Source organism: Callithrix jacchus, chromosome X (assembly GCF_049354715.1).
Source record: "Callithrix jacchus isolate 240 chromosome X, calJac240_pri, whole genome shotgun sequence".
Taxonomy (NCBI): Eukaryota; Metazoa; Chordata; class Mammalia; order Primates; family Cebidae; genus Callithrix; species Callithrix jacchus.
In genome coordinates, this window is record NC_133524.1 from 69,606,552 (window position 1) to 69,625,183 (window position 18,632).

Here is an 18,632-nt window from a genome sequence, read left to right on the forward strand (position 1 = left end):
CTGTAACCTAATCTTGACTTATTTCTCCCTTCCTACATCTGACTAATCCACATTCCTTTTTGGGAACATTGTCCAGGTACCACTTCCTCCAGGAAGTGTTCACAGGTCCTTCCTTATTCCTACCTCCACACTGTCCCCTGCCTGAGTTTTCTCTGCTTCCATAGGAACCTTGCATAATCTCTACTACAGTACTTATCACTGTGGACTATAATTATCTTCCCAACTAGACATTGAGCTCTTTCAGGATAGTGAGTACATCTTTTTTATCTGTATATAGCACAGCGCCTAGAACACAGTAGGGATCCTGTACATGCTTGATAAATACATGAATGAATGGATGGATGAAAGAATGACTATGTTCTGTAGCAGAATCTCAGAGACTTGGGAAGTATTCTCACCCTAAATCAAACACCGAGGAAGTAGAGTTGTTAGTATGTGCTTAGATACCAAAAGGAGAAAGGAGATCTGTATCTTTGGATATGTTTTGAACTCTATGATGATGATGATGATGATAATTGACATTCAACATTTATTGCATAGACTTATGAGCACAACTGCCTGGGTTTTGATTTTAGTTGTACCATTTCCTAGCTGTGTAATTTTGGGCAAGTCACATAAGTTTCTTGTACCTTAGTTTCCTCATCTGGAAAATGAGGATGATAATAATACTATGTATTAAATGAAATAAAGTTCTGCAAAACACTTAGAATAGTACCTGTAATACAGTAAAAACTATATAAGGATTTGCTATTATTTATTATGCTGAGTCAGTGACTGTGTTAAATTCTTTAGTTATTGAGTGCCTGCCAGTTCTAGGTCCTGGAGATAGAGTGCCTTCATGGAGCTTGTATTTGACCTAACTCCATCCTCACACAATACACAGGAGATACTATACACATACCCAACATATTAAAAAGAAAAGTGAGGCTTAAAGCTATTAAGTGACTTATCCAAGGTCATAGAGCTCATAAGTTGAAAATTAGGATTCTAACTCTGGTCCGTGTGACTCCAACAACCATTGATCTTGACCAGGAGCTGACAAACTATGGCCCATGTGCCAAATCTGTCCCTCTGCCTTTTTTTCCTTGAGATATAATTTACCTTTTTAGAGTGTATTATTTAGTATATTTACAAGTAGTATATTTACAAGGTTGTGCAACCACTATCTAATTCCAGAACATTTTCATCACCCATGAAGGAAACCTATATCCATTGAGCATTCACTTCTTCTTCCCCAAGTCCCTGGCAACCAGTAATCTAGTTTCTGTCTCTATGGATTTGCATATTCTGGACATATAAAAATGGAATAATAGAATATGTGGCCTTTTATGTCTTTCTTTCACTTAGCATAATGTTTTCAAGGTTCATCCATATTGTAGTATGTATCAGTAATTTATTCTTTTTATGGCTGAATTCCATTGTATAGATGCACATTTTGTTTATCCATTTATCAGGAGATGGACATTTGGGTTGTTTCCAAATTTTTGGCTATTATGAATAATGCTGCTATGAAAATCTGTATACACATTCTTGTGTGAACGTATGTGGTTATATACCTAGGAATAGAATTTCTGGGTCACTTGGTAATTCTATTTAACTTTTTAGGGAACTGCCATGCTGTTTTCCAAAGTGGCTGTACCATTTTATATTTCCACCAGCAATGCATGAGGGTTTCAATTTCTCCCCATCCTTGCCAACACTTTCTATTATCCATCTTTTTATTATTATCATCCTAGTAGGAGTGAAGTGATATTTCATAGTGGTTTGGGATTTGTATTTCTCTAATGACTAGTGATGTCAGGCATTTCCTTATATATTTATTGACCAGTTGTACATCTTCTTTGGAGAAAGGTCTGTATGTATCCTTTGCCCATTTTAAAATTGGGTTATTTTGCTATTATTATTTAGAGATGGGGTTCACTCTGTCACTCAGGCTGGAGTGCAGTGGTGCAATCATAGCTCACTGCAGCCTCAAACTGCTGGTCTCAAGCAATCCTCCCACCTCAGCCTCCCAAGTAGCTAAAACTACAGATGCACACCACCATGCCCATCTAATTTTTTAAAAAAGTTTTTGTAGAGATGGGGCCTTGCTATGTTGCCCAGGCTGGTCTTGAACTCCTGGGCTCAAGTGATCCTCCTGTCTTGGCCTCCCAAAGAACTGGGATTACAGGCATGAGCCACTGCATCTGGCCTGCTAGATTAGTACTAAAGGTTTAAAAAATGTATTCTCAGGCTGGGTGTAGTGGCTCATGCCTGTAATCCCAGCACTTTGGGAGGCTGAGGTGGGCAGATCACTTGAGGTCAGGAGTTGAAGACCAACCTGGGCAACATGATGAAATCCCATTTGTACAAAAAATATAAAAAGTAGCTGGGTGTGATAGCATGTGCCTGTAGTCTCAGCCATTTAGGAGGCTGAGGCAGGAGAATCTCTTGAGTCTGGGAGGTGTAGGTTACAGTGAGCTGAGATCATGTCATTGTACTACAGCCTGGGTGATGGGAGTGAAGCCCTGTCTCAAAAAAAAAAAAAAAAGAGTATTCTGGATACAAGTCCTCTATATATGATTTGCAAATATTTTGATTTGTAAGTTTTTTTTTCCCATTCTGTGAGTTGCCTTTTTACTTTCTTTTCTTTCTTTTTTTTTTTTGAAACAGGGTCTCACTTTGTCACCTGGTCCGGAGGGCAGTGGTCTGATCACAGTTTGCTGCAGCCTTGACCTCCTGGGCTCAAGCACTTCCCATCCCACCCTCTCTACCTACTGCTTCCCAAGTAGCTGGGACCACAGGCATGCACCACCACACCCAGGTAATTTTTAATTTTTTTGTAGAGAAGGGGGTCCCACTAAGTTGCCCAGGCTGGTCTCAATTGAACTCCTAGGCTCAAGTGATCTTCCTGCCTTGGCCCCCCAAAGTGCTAGGATTATAGGCATGGGCCACTGAGCCTAGCCTGTTGTGATTTCTTTATCTGGTTTTGGTATAAAGGTAGAACTGGCCTCACAGTTGGGAAGTTTTATTTGTCAGGTTTCTCCAGAGAAAGAGAACCAATAGGAGATCTCTCTCTCTCTTTCTCCATATATATGTAAAAATAAATATCTAGATAAATATATCTATCATCTATCTACATATAATAGATTTATTGTGAGGAACTGGCTCACACAATTATGGAGGCTGAGAAGACTTTTGATCTGCCATCTGCAAACTGGAGTCCAAGGACAGCTGATTGTATAGCTGTAGTCTGAATCTGAGGGCTTGAGAACCAGGAGAAATGATGGTGTAAGTTCTAGTCCAAGTCCAAAGACTTGGAAACCAGAGGGCTGACGGTGTAAATTCCAGTTCTAGGGCAGGAGAAAACGGAAATCTTAATTCAAGCAGTCAGTCATTGAGAGAGGGGAGAGGAACAGTGGGGAGGGAAGGGAAGGGAAGGAAAAGAAGGGAAGGGAGGAAGAGAGAAAATTCTTCTTTCACTTTTTGTTCTATTCAGGCCCTTAACAGATTGGATAATGCTCACTCATACTAAGAAGGAAAATCTTCTTGATTTAGTCTACTAATCCAAATGGTAATCTCTTCTGGAAACACCCTCACACATACAACCAGAAATAATGTTTAATCAGATATCTGAGCATTTTTGTGGCCCAATAAAGTTGACAAATAAAATCAACCATTATTGGTGTCAATCAGTAGAATAAACTAGTGAAACCATATGTGCCTGGGGTTTTCTTTGTGGTAATGTTAAAAATTATTAATTCAATTTCTTTTACTTAGCTTAGGAGCTCTATTCAGATATTCCATTCCATTTTTTTCTTGAGTTAGTTTTGGTATTGTGTGTGTTTCTAGGAATATATTCGTACATCTAGGTTACAAAATTTGTTGGCATACAGTTGCTCATAGTAGTCCTTTATGCTTTTTTTTTTTTTTTTAAGATGAGGTCTCACTATGATGCCCAAGCTAGTTTCAAACTCAAACTCCTGGGCTTAAGTGATCCTCATGCCTTGTCCTCCCAAAGTGCTGGGATCACAGGCGTGAGACGCTTTGTCTGGCTCTTTATACTCCTTTTTATTTCTCTAAGGTGGGTAGTAATAGCTCCACTGTCATTCCTGATCTTCATAATTTGAGACTTTTTTTTTTAAGTCTACCGAAAGTTTTGTAATTTTGCTGAGCTTTGCAAAGAACCAATTTTGGATTTCACCTTTTTTTTTTTTTTTGGGCGGGGGGAGGAAGCCAGGAAGGCAGGGAAGAAGGACGGTAGGGAGGAAGGAAGGGATGAAGGAAGGAAGGAAGGGAGGAAGCGGGGAGGGAGGGAGGGAGGGAGGGAGGGAGGGAGGGAGGGAGGGAAGGGAGGGAAGGAAATCAAGCAATGAGAGAGACATTGCCGACTTGGATCTAGAGATTTACAAGTTGATTTCTTTTTTTTTTTTGAGAGAAGGAAAGAAAAAAAAATAAGTAAAGGAGAGGAAGAAAGAGGAAGAGAAAGAGGGAGAGTAAATGGAAATATTGCTTTATTTTGAAAAAAATTGGGTATTAATAATGGCCAATCAATGTTTCATTTAAACTTATGGGTAGGTGTGATGTGGTATTGACAAGAATGTATATTTTGTGTATTTGAAGTGGAGAGCTTTATAAATATTTATTAAGTTTACTTGTTCCGGATCTGAGTTTGAGTCCTTGATATCCTTATTAATTTTCTGTCTCATTGAATCTAAGTCTCGAATCTGGGTGTTAGGATCATTAGCTCTTGTTGTTGCATTGATCCTTTTACCACTGTATCTTTGTTGCTTTAAAATCTATTTTATCCGATATGAGAATTGCAACTCCTGCTTTTTATTTATTTATTATTTATTTTTGCTCTCCATTTGGTTGATAAATCTTTCTCCATCCCTTTGTTTTGAGTCTTTGTGTATTCTTGCATGTGAAACAGGTCTGGATGTAACATGTCATTGGGTTTTGGCTGTGTCTGTGTCTTTTGATTGGGGGATTTAGTCAATTTAAATTTAGGGTTACTGCCATTTAATGTTGACTGGCTGTTTTATCCATTTGTTGGTCTAAATTCTTCTTTATGTTGGTGCTCTTTACTTTTTGGTGTATTTTTAGAAAGGCTAATACTGGTTGTTTCTTTCTGTGTGTAATGCTTCTTTCAGAAGCTCTTGTAAAGCAGGCCTGGTGGTAATAAAATCTCTGAGTTCTTGCTTGTTCATAAAAGATTTTATTTTTCCTTCAGTTGTGAAGCTTAGTTTGGCTGGATATGAAATTCTGGGCTGAAGGTTCTGTTCTTTGAGGATGTTGAATATTGGACCCCACTCTCTTCTGGCTTGTAGAGTTTCTGCCGAGAGATCTGCTGTAAGTCTGATAAGCTTGCCTTTGTGGGTAACCTGACCTTTCTCTCTGGCTGCCCTTAGTATTTTCTCCTTCGTTTCAACCCTGGTGAATCTAACGATTATGTGCCTTGGGGTTGCTCTTCTTGAGGAATATCTTTGTGGTGTTCTCTGTATTACCTGGGGTTGAATGTTGACCTGCTTTGCTAGTTTAGGAAAATTTTCCTGAATAATATCCTGAAGGGTATTTTCCAGCTTGGATTCATTCTCTCCCTCGCATTCAGGTACACCTATCAAACGTAAATTTGGTCTTTTCACATAGTCCCACATTTCTTGGAGACTTTGCTCATTCCTTTTTATCCTTTTTTCTCTAATCTTTTCTTCACGTTTTATTTCATTAAGTTGGACTTTGATCTCTGATATCCCTTATTCTGCTTGAACAATTCGAGTGTTTAAACCTGTGCATACTTCTCGGAGTTCCTGTATTGTATTCTTCAGTTCCATTAATTCACTCATACTCCTCTCTAAGTTGTCTATTCTCAATAGGATTTCATCAAACCTTTTTTCAAAGTTCCTAGTTTCTTTACGTTGGGCTACAACATGGTCTTTTAACTCACCGAAGTTTGTTATTATCCATTCCTTGAAGAGTGAGTCTGTCATCAGGATGTGCTCGTTCTCCATCAAGCCTTGTTCCATTGTTGATGTGGAACTGTGATCATCTTTAGAGGGAGAGGCGTTCTGATTTTGAGTATTCTCAGCTTTTTTACGCTGGTTTCTTCCCATCATTGTAAATTTATCCTCCTCTCGTCTTTGAAATTACCAACTTTCAGATTAGGTCTCTTGAGTGGATGTCCAGGTTGTTAGTTCCCCGGGCCAGAGCAGCGGCGTTAAAACTGACGGTGCTTTTCTGTCCAGGATTCTCCTGTCTGGCTTCCTTCTTGTGTCCGTAGTAGGCGACTCTGCCTTCCCGGGGCTCCAAACCTTGGTCAGAAGGGAAACCGGCCCTGTTTACTCTGCGCCGAGCGCTGCCGCGCTGAGGTGCCGTCACAGCCACTGCGCCGGCCTCTGGTGTCCTGCTGGGGACCCGTGCGGGTCCTCCGAACCTGTTTACTCTGCTCCGAGAGCTGCTGTGCCAAGGTGCTGGCGGAACCGCTGCGCCGGCCACGAGAGTCGCGCTGGCCACCTGTGTGTTTCCTCCACTGGGGGATCTTCTGCTCCGTGAGCGACCAGAATTTGTCTGAAAGTGTGGCGTCCTCTAGTTCTCCGCGCCTTCCCTGAGAGCTGCAATCCCGGGATGTTAGCGATCAGCCATCTTGGATCGTTCTCCACCATTTTTTAAATTGTTTTTCTATTCATTATTTCAGTTCTTCTTGCTCTAATTTTTATTTTTAATTTATTTAGTTTTTTGAGATGGAGCCTTGCTCTGTCACCCAGAGCTGGAGTGCAGTGGCTCAATCTCAGCTCACTGCAACCTCCGTCACCTGGGTTCAAGCAATTCTCCTGCCTCTGCCACCGGAGTAGCTGGACTACAGGTGCCTGCCACCACGCCCGGCTAGTTTTTGTATTTTTAGCAGAGATGGGCTTTCACCATGTTGGCCAGGCTGGTCTTGAACTCCTGATCTCAGGTGATCTGCCTGACTCAGCCTCCCAAAGTTCTGGGATTACAGGTGTGAGCCACCACGCTCCGCCTAATTTTTTTATTTCTTTTCCTCTGCTTGCTTTGGGTTTAGTTTGCTATTCTCTTTCTAATTTCTTAAGATGAAAGATTAGGTTACTGTTTTGTAATCTTTCTTCTTTTTAAACAGGCCTTTGCAGTTACAAATTTCCCTCTACCTACTGCATTCATTGCATTACATAAGTTTTGGCATGTTTTGTTTCTGTTTTCATTCATCTTAGAGTATTTTCTAACTTCCTTTGTGATTTCTTTTAAATTATTTAAATTATTTTTATTATATTGGGAGGGGTGCACCATTTCTGGAGGTACTGCAATAATTGACCAGGTTGTTGCGTGGAGTGGAGGAAAATTCTTATTCCATCTCCCTGTTCCAAAATCCATTTAATGTATTGTCCTCAGATAAGGACAGATACAACACTTGAAGTTAGCCAAAAAGCCATGAAGCAACGTGATTTCTTCGTTAGTCTGTTTGTATTAGGAGTATTCTCACTCATAGGCAGGTGATGAAAAATGAGAACACATGGACACAGAAAGGGGAGTACTAAACACTGGGGTCTATTGGGGGGAAAAGGGGAGGGCCAGTGGGAGGGGGAGGTGGGGAGGGATAGCCTGGGGAGAAATGCCAAATGTGGGTGAAGGGGAGAAAGCAAACAAAACACACTGCCATGTGTGTACCTATGCAACTGTATTGCATGCTCTGCTCATGTACCCCCAAACCTAAAATCCAATAAAAAATTTAAAAAAAAAGGAGTGTGCTGTTTAATTTCCACATATTTATGAATTGCTCAAATCTCCTTCTTTTATTGATTTCTAATTTCATTCCTTTTCATCTAATTCAATTCCAAGGTACCTTGTATGATTTCAGTCTTTTTCAATTTACTGAATTTTGTAATCTAAAGTATGTTCTGTCCTAGAAAATGTTCCATGTGCAGTTGAGAAGAGTATGTATTCTGCTCTAGTTGGTTTATCATGTTGTCCAGATCTATTTCCTTGTTGATCTTCTCTCTAGTTGTTCTATTTATTATTGAAAGTGGGGTATTGACATTTCCAAGTATTACTGAATTTGTTATTTCTCTTTTTCACTTCTTTAGTTTTGTTACATATATTTTGGTGTTCTGTTGTTAGGTGGCATACATTTATAATTTTGTCTTTTAGTACACCAGCTCTCTTTTGGCTACTGTATGTATGCTGTATCTTTCACCATTCTTTTACTTCCAACCTATGTGTGTCTTTGAATTTAAAGTATTTCTTTTATGAACAACATATAGTTGAAATATGTTTTTAAAATCTATTTGACCAATCTGTAATTTTTAATTGGTGTATTTAATAATTTACATTTAATATAATTACTGATAAGGCATAGTCTATGTATGCCACATTGCTACTTGTTCTCCATGTCTTACGCTGTTTTGTTCCCCTTTCCTCCATTACTGCATTCCTTTTTACTAAATAGACATCTTCTAGTGTATCGTTTTAATTTTCTTATTAGTTTACATATATAAAAATGTATTATGGACATATATAAATATGTGTATATATGTATGTATCTGTGTGCATATAAGTGTGTGTGTGTGTGTGTGTGTGTATTTATTTTCTTAGTGTTGCCTGAGGATTATAATTAACATCTTAACTTTTAACAATACAGTTTGGATTAATATCAACTTAATTTTAATAGTATATATTATGGTTTGGATATGGTTTGTTTGCCCCCACCAAAACTCGTTTAAAACTTGATCCCCAATGTAGCAGTGTTGTGAGGTGGGTCTAGTTGGAGTTGTTTGGGTCATGAGAGAAGACCCCTCATGAATGGTTTAGTGCCGTTCTCATGGTAGTGAGTTTTCACTATGGCAAAACTAGATTAGTTCTTGCAGAAATGGATTAGTTCCTACAAGAGTAGGTTGTTATAAAGCCAGGATGCCCCTCAGATTTTGATCCTTTGCATGTGCTTTCTTAGTCTTTGACCTTTTGCCATGTTGTGACAGAGCACAAAAGCCCTTTCCAGAGACCAAGTTAATGTCAGCATCATGCTTCTGGAACTTCCTAGCCTCCAGAACCATGAGCTAAATAAACCTCTTTCAGTTATAAATTACTCAGCCTGAGGTATTCTGTTATAGCAACATGAAATGGCCTAAGACAGTATATAAACACTTGGTTCTGTTCCTAAATAGCTCCTTTTTCATGCCTCTCCTTTGTGTTGTTATTGTCACATGAATTATATTTTCACACATTGTGCACTTATCGAAGTGGGTTTATTGCTTTATGAAGCTGTCTTTTAAATCATACATAGAAGAAAAGAGTTACAAAGGAAAATATATTTGTACTTTGATTTTTACGTATGTAGTAACCCTTACTGATGGTCTTTATTTCTTTATGTGGATTCAACTTACTGTCTAGTGTCCTTTCATTTCAGCCTTAAGGATTCCTTTTAGTATTTTTTTATTTTTATTTTTTGAGACTGAGTTTCACTCTTGTCTTGTGCAATGGTGTGATCTCCGCTCACTGCAATCTCTGCCTCCTGGGTTCAAGTGATTCTCCTGCCTCAGCCTCCCGAGTAGGTAGGATTACAGGCGCCCGCCACCACACCCAGCTAATCTTTGAATTTTTAGTAGAGACAGGGTTTTGCCATGTTGGCCAGGCTGATTTTGAACTCCTGACCTCAGCTAATCTGCCCACCCTGGCCTCCTAAAGTGCTGAAATTACAGGCATGAACCACTATGCCTGGCCACCATTTAGTTATTTTTAATATAATTTCTATTTATTGATATTCTTTATTTGGTGAGACATGTCATACATTTCTTTACATTTTGGTACATATTTAAAATAACTAATTAAAAATCTTTAGCAATTCCAATGTTTGGATGTCCTCAGTGACAATTTATATTGATTGATATTTTTTCCTGTGTATTGACCATACTTTGTTTCTTTGCATATAACTTTTGTTAAAAATTGGACATTTAAAATTATATAATGTGGAAAACAGATTCTCTCCTCCCCAGAGTTTTGTTTTTGTTGCTGCTGGTGTTTATTTGTTTAGTGGCTTTTTTTTTTTGAGATGGAGTCTCACTGTCACCCAGGCTGGAGTGCAGTGGCATGGTCTTGGCTCATCACAATCTCTGCCTCCTGGGTTCAAGTGATTCTCTTGCTTCAGCCACTGAGTAGCTGGGACTAAAGGCATGTGCCATCACACCCGGCAAATTTTTGTATTTTTAATAGTGACAGGGTTTCACCGTGTTGGCCAGGATGATCTCGACCTCTTGACCTTGTGATCTGCCTGCCTCAGCCTCTCAAAATGTTGGGATTACAGCTGTGAGCCAGCACACCTGGTCTGTGTAGCGGCTTTTATGAATTAATTCTGCAAAGTCTGGATTATTTGTCATGTTTGGTCACAGAAGTCTCTGCTTGGTTAGCTTAGTGGTCAGCTAATGATTATACAGAGATTTGCTTAAATTCATGGAGTGGGTAAGTCTCCCAGTCTTTACCAAGATGCTGTGTGTGTGTGTTGGGAGCATTCCTTCAATATTCTGCCAGTCAGTTAACCACTTTGCCTTAGCACTTCACTTGTACAGAGCTTGAAGTTCAGCCATAGGTGAGAACTTTGGTCTTCTCAGGTGTTTTCTGAGCATTTGTGCACAGCCTTGGGAATGCATATCATCCTGTGCATATGCACGGCCTTTTAGATTCCTAAGAATTTTTTGGAGCTTTTCAAAGCCCCATATGGACATCTCATTCCCCAGCATTTAGTTTTAAGCTTTTTGGTTAGCTTAATGTTTGCTGCAACTGTTATCTATTACCATAGGCAGCTGTAAAGTTAATCATTTGTCTCTAATTATTTTTGACAAATACCTGAAGGAAAAATACCCCCAAAAATGTTTTTCAACACTGAGCACACCCTTGAATCATGTCTAATAAAAAAACCTTGCAGCCGTGGTGGCTCACGCCTGTAATCCCAGCACTTTTGGGAGGCCAAGGCAGGCGGATCATGAGGTCAGGAGATCGAGATCATCCCAGCCAACATGTTGAAACCCTGTCTCTACTAAAAACACAAAAATTAGCTGGGCATGGTGCTATATGCCCGTAGTCCCAGCTACTTAGGAGGCTGAGGCAGGAGAATCACTTGAACCCAGGAGGTGGAGATTGCAGTGAGCTGAGATCGAGCCACTGCACAGCCTAGCAACAGAGAGAGACTCCATCTCAAAAAAAAAAAAAAAAAGCCTTCCAAGTGGAGTCTTCCAAGGAACCACTAGACAGGCCAAATAATAATTCTTCAGAAATGAGGCTTGGAAGGAGCTCCAACATTCTGCTCCATATTCTGTTCCTTCTGGTGGCTGCCAGGCTGTTGGTTTTCAAGGCTATCATTTCTACCCGTTTTTGTAAATAAAGTTTTATTGGAACAGAACCACATTCATTCATTTACATATCGTCTATGGCTGCTTTTGTGTACAATAGTAGAATTGAGTAGTTGGGACAGAAACCATATGGTCTGAAAAGCCTAAAATATTTATGGCCCAGCCCTTTATTCTAAAAGTTTGCTACTCCTACTCTAGACCAGTGCTGTTTAGTAGAAATATAATGTGAGCCACATATATAATTAAAAATTTTTGAGTAGCCACATTAAAAATTTAAAAAAACAAGTGAAATTATTTTAAGAATATGTTTTATTTAACCTAACCTATTCAAAATATTATAAATTTGACGTATAATATACAATTACTAATAAGATATTTCACATTTTCTTCTTACTAAGTCTTTAAAATCTGGTACGTACTGAACATTTACAGCACATCTCAATTTGGACTAGCCAGGTTTAAAATACTTACTAATCACTAGTAGCTACTGGTTATCATATTAGATAGCATAGCTCTAGATTCTTGGTGCTCAAAATGTGGTACCTGGTTTGGCAACATTATATCATACCGGAACTTGGAAGAATGGCACAATCTCAAGCTTCAGCCTGGATGAACGGAATTAGAACTTGCATTTAACAAGCCCTAGATAATTCACATGCATATTGAAGTTTGAGAAATAGAGCTCTATACCATTTTGCTATACTACCTGTCTTTGGGATAAGGACTCAGTGTACCCAAGGTATTATTCTAATATAAAATATAACCCTCTGGTTGTCATTCTATCATAGATTGTGGTGGAACAGTCTGAAAATGAATTAATCAAGATGATAATGTGACAGGTGTTGTGCTAGGCTAGGCACTGTGGGGTTTGCTGAGCTGAAGAGGACATGGTCTCTTCTTTCAGGGAACTCACAACTGCCCAAGGATGCCTGGAGAATAATACTCTGCATGCAAAATCCAATCTTCTCCACTAAAATCCTCTAAACAACTTCTTCATCTCAAATGTAAATGTGGCAACCAGGCATTGGATTGCTCAAGCAGGCATTCAACTCAAGAGGTTCATGGGACAGAAACAAAACAGTTTCACTCCATTTGAAATTGGCTCACGGCAACGGTCTGAAGCAAACACTCAAGCTTTAGGATATGAACTCAATGGGTCATTCTGAAAGGGTAGCAACCCTGTGTTTGTATAACAGGAAAGTTATAACATTCATCATGCCCAGATTCAGGAACTGTGCACTCAAGTCAAGAGAAATCTGACAGTCTGATTTCCAGGTTCCAGTGACTTGGAATAGAAATTCCTATTTAAAGCAAAGAAAATAAGAAATGAGGAAGTGCCAGTCCTTGTTTCTCTGTGTAGGTGTTGACAAGCTATTAAATCATTAGGCTGTCCCTTGCCAGAAGCAGCAGAATAAATCCTGGAAGTTGACAAATGGTCAGCAGCTCTGTGTGTGCCTGCACACTCAGAAGCACACACAAAGGGCACACTGTTTCCCTTGGTTTATCTCCTGGCTGTGTAAATATTTCATCTGACATTTGGATTGGATTCTGAGCTAGTTTCCCACCAAGCTGATGGTTTTTTAATCTGCTTTCATCAGCCTACAATAAACTGTCTAACCTGTCTGCACAGTGCAGTGTACTCTGCCCACTGGCAAACAGAACAAATGGAACCAGGAGATCCCAACATACTTTTCTCAGATGTCTGAAGACATGGAATTGTACCCAAGCTCTGACCAAGCCAGAAACACAAGCTGTGAGGCACTTGTCTCATCCCGTTATACCAGCACCCATGAGCCCTTCCTAGACTAGACCAGTGCCAGCAGGAGGTCACGACACATAACTTGGGCCTGCCATCCTATTAAGACAGATCTTTGGCTCAGCACAAACATGCCACTGCCAAAGATATGGGTGGCTGTAATCTCATTCACCCTAGGTTGTATTCATGCTGGCTTCTTTTCAGTTTTAGATGAGTTCCTTCAGTTGTCCAAAATGTAGGAAACGCTGTGATAACCCAAACCACAAATTACTGGCTCAGAAAGTTCATATACAGTAATAAAAATAAATAAAGGAAGTACTGACACATGCTGCAACAAGGATGACCCTTTAACATTTGGTTAAATGAAAGAAGCCAGTGATAAAAGACCACATATTGTAGAATCACATTCATATGTAATGTTCAGAATAGCAACTCTATAGAGACAGAAAGTAGATTGGTTGTTGCTAGGGGGTTGGGGGAGAGAAGATTGACTACTAGTGGGCATGGGATTTCTTTTAGTGGGGATAATAACGTACCAGAATTAGGTAGTGGTAATGGTTGTATAACTTATGTGAATATACTAAAACCCACCAAATTGTACACTTGAAAAGGGTGAATTTTGTGATGTGAGAGTTATATCTTAAGAAAGCTATTTAAAAACAATTGAGTTATTAGATGATTTTTCCCTCTCCCCCTAAAAAACTCCCACAGATCAATTTTCACAGCCTTGCTATTTTATATTCTACTTATAGGAGAAAGATGTAAAAGAAAGGCATACAAGCAGGTACTAGGAAAGCTGTAGATCTGAAGGGTCTACCCAGTCTACTGCTACAGTCCTCTGTCATTCATTCTCATTGAAAGTCTGCTATGTGCTAGGCATTGGGGATAGAGCATTAAGAAACTCTGCCCTTTCTATTAGGAGCTTATGATAATGATGTTTCTAACATTGACCCTGAGACCCCCAGATTCATGAATTGCCATCTGTATCACTGAAGATTAAAATGTATAATTGCATTAATTGTACAGTATTATTTGTATCCCAGTTTTTTTTGAAATTGGGAATTCATGGATTCATGGATGATATACTATACCTCTTTAAAAGTTTCAATACCTGAGGCGTAAACTATACTGAATAATTTATACTAATAGTAAAGCAAAATATTTAAAGATCAAGGCCGGATACAAACTTCTTGGTTCCCCAAGGAAGTTTCCCCAAAATGCTGTAAGCAAGAATTCTTGACAAAAATAGCCAAACCATGTACTTGGAGGTTTCCTTCTTCACAAAGAATTGCTTTTGTGAATCCATAGGCTTTATTAAGAGGTAGCCTTTTCCTCTTTGTCTCAGTGTAGATAAAGACATATATCTGCTGGTATACTTCTGGTGTTAGAGTGGGGAAAACTGGCACAAAGAAACTCAGTTGTTCATTTCTTTAGGCAGTGTTAGATGGAGAAATATAATAACATTTGATCTTTGGAATCAGGCAGGCCTGAGTTCAAATCCTAGCTCACATTTTAAATTCAGGCCTGCATTATCTCTTAACAGCTTCTGAGTTGCTCTTCCTGTCTCCGATCATGTCCCTCTCAAGTTCACCCTTTATACAGCAGCCTAAGTAAACTCAAAAATAGAAACTGGATCTTGTCGCTCCCTTACTGTAAGAGTTTTAGGGATACCACAACTTTGGTAGGAGGGTCTAAGCTATTTAGCATGAGTCTTAAACAGTTGGCTCCACAGCTTGGCCTCAAAACACCTCTCTAGTTGTGTCTCCACCTTACAATTTTTACATGACTGTTTGTAGTTGCACACAGGCAGAAACCCACATGCACCCACTCTGCTCAGACTGTTATGCTCTCCTGGAATCACTTTCCATCCTTCTGTGCCTGATTAACTTTTGAATCATTCTTGCATTGGGGTGGGTGGTACGGCATAGCTAGTAAGAGGATAGACTCTAGAACCAGACACCAAGGCCAATAAGGGCCCTGACTTAGCCTGCCTCCCCTAACTTTGGAAGCTAGATTAAAAGTAGTTGAGATACTGATAATAATTGCAAAAAGTCCGTTACGTTCTAGCATAAACTACTTTAAAATCATTGTATTGAAAAAGTTTGAGTAAGTAATACATGTATTTAGTTAAAAATTCCAAAGGCAGAAAAAGATATTTTGTAAAAGATTAAGTCCTTGCTATGTCCTAGATACCCAGTTCCCTTACCAGTGTTTCTGTAACTCTTTCATGAGATAGACTGCATATGTAAGCATAAAAATTATCATTTTAACACAATAAGAAAAGACATTGTATACAGTGTCCTGTAATCCCCTTTTTATTTAGATACCTTATCTTGGAGATTCTTTCTCATGTGTTATATGTAGCTAATCTTCTACTGGTAAACATTTACATTGTTTTTCAACTTTCACAAAGCTATTTCTTATGACCTCTTTTACTGGTCTTGCAGAGGTCCTGCTCACCAGAAAGAAAATTCTTTTTCCCCCCAAAATCTCAGTTACTTTATATTCTTTTCTATTAAAAATTGCATTTATTGTGATTTTGTGTTTTATTTACAAAGGTAATACATTTCATTTGTAGGAAAATTGGAAAAGGCTGGGTACAGTGGCTCATGCCTGTAATCCCAGCACTTTGGGAAGCTGAGGCAGGAGGATCACTTGAGGCCATCAGTTTTAGATCACCTGGGCACCATAGGAAGATCTTATCTCTACAAAAAATTAAAGAAATTAACCAGGCATGGTGGTATATGCCTGTAGTTTCAGCTGCTTGTGAGGCTGAGGCAAGACGATAATTTGAGCCCAGGAGCTATGATCATGCCACTGCACCCCAGCCTGGCTGCAGAGTAAGACCTTATCTCAAAACCAAAACCAAAAAACAAGCAAACAAAAAACTTGGAAAATAAAAAAGCATGAAGAAAAAATATCACTCATATTTCCAACACTGGTTAACATGTTGATGAATGTCTTTCTAGTATTTTTTTATATTCATATATCTATACTTTAGAAAAGGTCTACTCTCAAATTTGAGGGGGAAATATGTGATAAGGTATAGTAAGAAAGAATAATAGGTTACCATGTTTTGGTCACTAATGTACCTTAAATGCATCATCCCATTTAATTCACACAACAACCCTATGAAGTATATACTGTTCTCATTTTACAGATGGGAAACTGAGGCACAAATAATTGTTCAGAGTCACACAGTTTGGGGAGTAACACACCTGGGATTTGAAGTTAGATATATCAGACCCCAAGTCCCACCTCTTACTCACTGTACTCCACCACCTCTGCCAGGTCTACAGTGTCCAGTAAAATTGAAAAGGCACACAGACCTTATGATCTAGCAATTACATTTGCAGTTCTGTGTTCTACAGAAACTTACACATGTGCCCAAGGAGTAAGTTTAAGAATGTTCATTGCAATGGACTATGGTGGCAAAAAATTAGGACCAATCCAAATGTCCATAAAGATGTGGATGGTTAAATAAAACACAGAATATCTATACAATGAGATACTATAAAGCAGTTAAATGGCCTGAAATGGATCTATGTGGGTAGATCTTAGAAACAACATTGAATGTCTCTTCACCGAGTAAAACAATAAAAGGAGAAAAACTATTGAATGAAAAAAAGCAGGTTGCAAAATAATATGTATAGTATTAAAGAAAAAAAAACATTCCCCCCAAATTCCAAATCTTGTTTCTGATCACTGTGAGAATGAACTGAAAAGATGCACATCAAATTCATGACAATGGATGCCTTGGGGGCATTGGGAAAGAAATAGGACTGGGGAGGAAGGTCACAGGATATTCAACTTATCTACGATTATTATTTTTTTAAGGATTTAAAGATAAAATCTTAACATATTTTAATTCTGAACAGTGGGAGTAAGTGTGCTTGTTATAGCCTCTGTTACTATACTATATTTAAAAAACAATATCAGCTAATGTTTACTGAGCATTTAGGAACCAGGTACAGTTCTAAGCATTTCATGTGGATCAATTCATTAAATCCTAACAAGCATCCTATGAGGCAGGTACTATATTAGTACAGATGAGGAACCTAACAGATAAGACACAGGTTAAATAACTTCCCTGCATCACACAGCTAGTAAGTGGTAAAGCTGGAGTCCAAACCTGGGTGTATCTGGCTTCAGGAACCCTGCTTTCACCCTGTGTCACCTCTATTCTTTGGAACATTCTCAAAATCTAAACAAAACAGCACAAAGCCAAATCCCTAAATGCTGAGGGAATTCGAAGTGGAGAAATGAACGTAATTGTGCAGTTGTTGCCCTGATTGCCACCTTCTCTTTCTATTTGCTATATTAGCCTGAGGGCTCCATTCTGGAGCTTAACTAGCTCTAGTTCAGAGTAGAACAGCAGGGACCTCTTTCTTGAGGGAATCAAAACTGAAAACTCTACTCTTCCTCAAAAACAAAAGAAAACAAGGCAAAATAATAGGCAGAGCACAATGAGCTAGGCCCCACTGGGGATATTACAGGGCACACACTCAATTTAAGCCTGTGTGTGAACTGGAGTTCCCACGGGTTAGCTAAGCCTAGTTCCTTGGCTACAAAAGGTTGGGGCAGGGAGAAGCTGGCAGTCATGTAGAGTAGAAAAGTGAGACTTGGAGGAAAGAGGGAAATCCTTTGGCTTCCTCCGGTGGCTGCTCCTCTCCCTGCAGAAAAATGTGCTATCTGGTGCTTAAGGAGTTTAGTAGTAGGAGGAAAGGGAAAGATGGAGGCCAGCAGGGCAGGTTTCTGTAGCTCTCTTCCTGCTGTAGCCTCTGGTTTTAGTAGAGTAATTCTCTCACTCCCTGCTGTCATCATCAAAGCAGCTCCCAGGCCCCAAGTAAATAACAGATAGGGAAACAGTGGGCAGGAGAGATTGTGTAGGGTAGTGGTGAAGAGCTTAGACTCCAGAGCCACCCTGCCTGGGTCTGAATCCTGGCTCTCCCACTTATTCATTCTGCTAACTTGGGCAAGCCATCTATGAAATGGGGATAGTAACAGAGTTATTGTGAGGATGCAGATAAATTAATGCAGCTAAAGCACTTAAAACAGTGCCAGGTACATAGTAATCACTCTAGGAGTGCTTGTTGTAATTCTTCTTTCTAAGTACCTGCTTGTTTCCAAGGACTGTGGTATGAATTGGGGATGAAGGAGAGGATCAGACAGTGTTTGCCCTTGAATTTAGTTTAGTTGAGGAGACAGATGAGAAAATTAATTACAATACAATATAATAAGGTCTCAAGTAACTATGTGCCAGATATTATAGGATCACAGAGAAAGGAGTGACAAACTACGGAGGGGAGGGGTGGCCAGGGAAGATTTCACAGACAGATGACATGGGAATTGGAAGACTAGGACTTCATCCAGCAGGCAAGTAGGAGGAAGGACATTCCTAGTAGAAGGAGTATCTTTGTCAAAGGTGTAGCTGGAATCAGGGTCTAGGGCAGGAGTAGGGTTAGCATAGTGGGAAAAATAGATTAGAGCCCAATCTATAAGGATCTTGTGTTCTCTGCTAAGAATTTCAGACCTATAACTTCTTTGTG

At 39.3% G+C, this 18,632-nt stretch overlaps 1 protein-coding gene and 1 pseudogene across 22 annotated transcripts in view; both read right to left on the reverse strand.

The window, feature by feature from the left end:
* HDAC8 (histone deacetylase 8) overlaps positions 1 to 18,632 on the reverse strand; it is a 272,200-nt gene that overhangs the window by 44,055 nt on the left and 209,513 nt on the right. The window lies entirely within an intron of this gene.
* On the reverse strand, positions 7,265 to 7,429 carry LOC118150678 (U2 spliceosomal RNA; annotated as a pseudogene).